Consider the following 6,337-nt stretch of genomic DNA (forward strand, 5'->3'; position numbering starts at 1 on the left):
AAAATAAGGAAAATCATAATTGAACCATAGGAAAACATTATTCAACAATGAACATCCAAAAACCCCAACCTTTATTTCAAAACCATAACCATACCATCAAAGCCATACATTAAAATATGTGATTTTAGTAAAATAGCAATGAGGGGGGAGTAGCATGCCTTAGATACCAAGAAGTACGGAGAGAAACCACCTTGAGAGCACTAATTGATTAACTTTATGCAACCCTAGATTTTGCTTGAGCAGAGAGTTTGAAAGAGAATTTAAGAGTGTTTTATTGGGAATGATGTGTTAATGAAGTCCCAAAAGATGTTTTAAGTTGTGTTATCAAATGGACTTAAAGTGGTAAATGTCTAGGATATCCTCAGCATAAAAGTTGTAGAAAAACCATCTTTAGGTACGAGTCAACCCATTGACTCATCACCATATCACATGACTTATCGACTAGAGTCATACCCTAAACAGTGAGTTGGACACCCATACTCTATCCTCCTTACAATTCCATGATCCCACTCATGAACTGACCGTATAACTCATATAGTCTAGTCATATATAAGATAAAACCCAAGGGATTAGACCCTGGACAACATACGACTCAACCTTACCATTCATAACTTATGCTTGGACTCTTTGTGAGCCACTCATACTCAGAGCCAAGTCAAGCCACTAAGTTACTAATTTCATTAAGGTTTGACTTAATGATTCGTCACCACCCCTAATGACTCATACCACCAAGTCGTTACCAATACCAAAAATATAACCACTATCTACTAGACACCTAACAACTAGGGTCACCTGACCCGTATTCGCTTTATAGACTTGTATGATGAGTCGTCACTAAGACAGTGAGCTCAAAGCTCAAGAATTTTCCAAGGGACAAAATCCAGGGTGTTTTAATTCTCTCCCATTTGATAATTCATCCTCGAATTATGGAATAAGGTAGTAACTAGCATGATTAAAACCCCAAACATCTCTACGCTTACCTTTAAGACAAAAAATAGATTACCAGGGAATTCACAATCTACCATTAACAAAGACAGAAAACAAAGATATTAAGTACAAGAAATACCTTAAGCATGATTTTCTAAAATGGGGTATAGGAATGGATACTTGGACTTCATGTCCTTTTCAGTTTCCCAAGTAGCCTCTTTGACCTTGTGGTTCCTCCAGAGAACCTTTATCGAAGCTATGCCCTTGGTCTGTAGCCGATAAACCTGCCAATCTAAGATTTTAACCAGGACCTCCTCATAAGATAGGGAATCTAAAATACCAATATCCTTGATAGGTACAATTTTCTACGGATCACCCACACACTTTCTCAACATAGAAACATGGAACAACAGGTGAATAGACCTCCAACCAGAAGGCAACCCTAACTCATACGCAATATTGCTAACCCTCCTCAAAACCAAGTACAAACTAACATACCGGGGACTGAGCTTACCTTTCTTCCTAAACCACATCACTCCCTTCATGGGAGATACCTTCAAGAATAGAATATCCCCAACCTCAAACTCTAAATTCCTATGCCTCGTATTAGCATAGGACTTTTGGCGACTTTGGCAGACTTAAGCCTATCCTAAGTAACCTTCACTTTCTCCATGGATTGGCAAACCAGATTTGAGTCAAACATCTTTGCCTCACCAACGTCGAACCACCTAATAGGAGACCTATACCTCCTACCATGAAGGCCTCAAATGAAGCCATCCCAATGCTAGAGTGGTAGCTATTATAATACGCAAACTCTATAAGAGGAAAATGTTCAACCCAACTATCACCATAGTTAATTATGCAATATCAAAGCATATCCTCCAATTCTAAATTGTTCTTTCTGCTTGCCTATTTGACTATGAGTGGGAAATTATTCTAAGACTCACTTTAGTCCCCAAACCTTTCTAAAATATTTGCCAAAAGTGCAAAGAAAACTGTGTACCATAATCTGAGATAATAGAAATAGGTACCCCATTAACTTTACAATCTCTTGGAGATAATTTTTGCATAATCCTCTACCAAAAAGTTAGTCCTCACTGAAAAAAGTGAGCAGATTTTGTCATCCTATCCACAATGACCCAAACCAAATTGAACTGATTTTTAGACTGAGGAATATAGGTAATGATATCCATATTGATCACTACCACTTCTACGTAGGAAACTCAATTTATTGATACAACCCTCCAAGCCTCATGTGCTTAACTTTCACTTGTTGGTACACATGCACTTAGCCACAAAACTACCCACATCCCGCTTTATATTGTTCCACGAATACATATCATTAAGGTCATGATATATTGTCATCGAACTAGGATAAATTGTAATGTTACCCATGCGCTTTAGCCAAGATCTTTGTCCACAATCTATGTATATTGGAAACACATAATCCCTTAGTACCATAAGGTACCGTCACCACTAATCTCAAAGGCCATCACTTTCCCACCTATATCACCCATGATCCTCATCAAGATAGGATCCAATACCTATTTCTCCTTTATTTCAGCATCGAGAGATAACTGTGCTACCTTCTACACAAAAACACTACCATCCTCAGAGTCTAAGAGACAAACTACAAGGTTAGTAAAACTGTGAATATCTTTCACCAACTCTTACTTCCCTTCATCCACATAAGCTAGAATCCCCATGGATAACATTCTAAGAGTATCAAAAACCATGTTAGCTTTACCTGGATGGTAGTGGATACTTGTGTCATAATCTTTGAGCATCTTAAGACATCTTCCCTGCTTGAGGTTAAGCTTTTTATAGATGAACACATATTGCAGGCTCTTATGATAAGAAAAGATATCCACATGGACTCTATAAAGACAGTAATGCTAGATTTTTAATGTGAATACTACAACCAACAACTCTAAGTATGAGTCAGATAATTCTTCTCATGCACCTTCAATTGTCTAGTGGCATAAGCTATCACCTTGCCATGCTGTATTAACATGCAACCAAGACCCACATGGGATGCGTCACAATAAACCATAAATTTGTCAATGCCTTCAGGAAAAGTTAATAGCAGTGCTAAAGTTATCTTATCTTTCAGTTTCTTAAAGCTACCCTCACTAGCATTGGACCACAAGAACTTCACATTCTTTTGAGTCAACTTAGTCAACAGGGCGGCAATAATTGAGAAACTTTCCATAAATCTCCTGTAGTAACTAGCTAAACCCAAGAAGCTTTTAATATTAGTTGGAGTTAGTGGGTCTAGGCCACTTCTTAACCACTGCAACTTTCTTTGGATCTACCATGATCCCATCACTAGAAATGACATGACCCAAAAAAGTGAAAATATTCAACCAGAGTTCACATTTCAAAAATTTGGCATACAACTACTGCTCTTTCAAGGTCTGTATTACTATACAGAGATGATCGACATAATTTACCTCACTCTTAGAGTACACCAGAATATCGTCTATGAACATAATGGAGAACAAATCTAGAAACTGATAAAAGACCCTATTCATCATGCCCGTGAATGCTGTCAGGGCATTAGTCAACCCAAAAGAGATAACCAAGAACTAAAAATTCCTATATCAGGTACAAAAGGCAGTCTTAGGGATATCCGACTCCCTAATTTTTAACTGATGATACTTGAATTGAAGATTGATCTTAGATAAAAACTTAGCACCCTAAAGATGATCAAATAAATCATCTATCCTCAAAAGAGGGTACTTATTCTTTGCCGTCACCTTATTTAATTGTCAATAATCAATACACATACGAAGGGAACCATCCTTCTTACACCTAAATAATATCGGTACACCCCATAAAGACACACTAGGATGGATGAAACCCTTTTCTAAAAGTTCCTTTAATTTCTAGGCAAACAAGGGACACCAGGAAGGTCACTAGGGAAGACCTTAGGAAATTTATTCTCTACTAAAATGGAATACCGAAGTAGATGAAGATGTAATCAGAACCTTGTTTGCCTATAAATAACCTTGGCCAATGGACAGTTTCTAAGCATATGCCCTGGCTGACCACAGTTGAAGCATTTTTCATTTCCCTTATCACAAAAACATCAATGCAATCGACTATAAAATCTGAATAAATGATACGATAGAGCTGACTGGATCCCACTAGCCTGAGATTAGGCACCCTATCCCCTATAATTATCAATGCCCTAAAAAGGCCTATCACCAGATGACTTTGGGTAGGGGCACTAGCCGTCAAGTAAGGCCTCTAATTGCCCTATTTTGGGCCACTTTTCACGATCCCTACCATTCTGCTATTGGCTGCTACCCTAATTAGAGAATCTAAACTTCTTACTCAGCCTCTTCTTTGTCTCTGCCTATTTCTTCTTCTCTATCTCAACCTATTATATGTACATAACCAACATGGAGATGTCTATGTATTTGTTCAACACGACAGCCGTACTCTCCAAAATAAAGTCTCAGGAAAATCCAGAAGCAAACTTTCTCATCCCAGCCCTCATTGTAGAGACCAACTCCAGACCATACCTAGATAATTGGTGAAACTTCAAGGCATACTCCTTGACTGACATTTTACCTTGCTTAAGGTTGAAAAACTCTTTTTCCTTCTCCCTCAACTCTTGAGAGAAGAAATGGTCCATGAAAGCATTAGAAAACTCATCCCACAAGGTTGACTCAGCATCATCATCCCTTGACTGGTCCCATTCCTCATACCACTAGTATGCTATATCTTTGAACTGGTAGGCGACAAACTTCATGCCCTCCATATTAGTGGCATGCATTACACAGAAGGTATTTTCTATCTTATTAAGGAAACCTTAAGGATCCTCCTCGATCTTAACTCTAGTAAAAGTTAGAAGACTTAACCTTATAAATTGGCAAACCCTTGTGGCCTCAAAAAATAGAATAATAGAAGCACCACGCTCAAACAGAGCAGCTATCAATTGAGCCAACACATGGAGAGAATGAAAAAACTCAATATTTATCACATCAGTCCAAGGAGATCAAGAAGAATTAGAGAGACCTGATGGAATTCCAGAAGGGAAATAAGGAACTAGACCCTTAGACAAGATCTAGACCCCATAAGTAGAATGTGTCCCATCATTCTCGGGTAGGACAGAAGAGTTTTGGTGAGCTTTAGGTCATCTAGGAGGCATGATCTGAAAAATGAACAAATGGGAATTAGAGGAGAATTTAGGACCTTAGACTTTATAGTTTTCATAATTTGGACTGAGGCCCTAGCGGTGATGAGCAATCCGAACCCTGAAGGCCCAGACGCCCTTCTCTATCTGGTAGTCATGCACAAAATTCATATAATAAAAAATGATGTAGAAATGTAGCCTAATACAGAATCATGGTCATACTCTGAATTCTATTAACAATAAGGAATAGAAATCTAACAACAACCAAACAACATCTAAACCCGTCTATGAAATCTCTACTACATGATCAAATGACAACTATTTGAGAACTGGGACAAGGCCTCTAGTAAACCAAAACCATAATAAAAACTAGATGACTGAAATAAAATAGCCTTCTTAATTATAAAAGGATCGCCAACTAAACTCTGTACTTCTGCTTGAAGAAATCTACTGCTTATTCGGACCCCTATATTAAGCCTCACAACCTGGAAGTTAGGGGGTCAATATAGTTGTACTGGTATGCAGAGCAAATCCAAAATAATAGTTTATATTCAACATATATTAGAGAAATTTAAAAATAGTTCATAAATCTATCATATGGTAAGAATCACATGGGCATTTTTAAAAGACTCTATAAAATCATCTGAACTCTGTGACGCTCTTTGTTTTACTTTTGCGCTAGGTGGTATACCCTATGATTCTATAATTCCACGAGATATATGGAATCTTTCCTTAACTCGGCAGCTAATCCCCCAACCCAAGTTTGCCACAAGGGTCGGAGTCTCTGAATCTTTACTACGCCACAGGGCCGTCGCCAGCATACAATAGTAACATACCTATATCGGCAAAATATGGTTTTGGACTATGAGTCAATTGACTCATGCCCTCTTCGTGTAACCACCTAACCCTATTTAAGCCCATTTTTAATTCTTTACAACAAACAATCTTTGACATCTAACTCTAAAGACTTTAGTTCTGTTATGACATAAATTTATATGGTATCGTCATACCATTGACTTGCAAGTCACATTTTCTAAGCCATTTATAGCAAATTATATCTCAATTCTCAAAACATCGAATTTAGGGCCCCCATATTAACATTCTTTTCAAGAAAATCATTCTTTAAAACTCATGTAAACACATGCAAGAAAATTCTCATTTTCAACATTTCAAACACACAAGGTGATCATGTCAAAGATATAAATCACATACAATTCTTTCTCTTTAACACAAGAACAAAATCATATCAAGAAACACCCTCTCATA

This window comes from Capsicum annuum, unplaced genomic scaffold (assembly GCF_002878395.1).
Source record: "Capsicum annuum cultivar UCD-10X-F1 unplaced genomic scaffold, UCD10Xv1.1 ctg77497, whole genome shotgun sequence".
Lineage (NCBI taxonomy): Eukaryota > Viridiplantae > Streptophyta > Magnoliopsida > Solanales > Solanaceae > Capsicum > Capsicum annuum.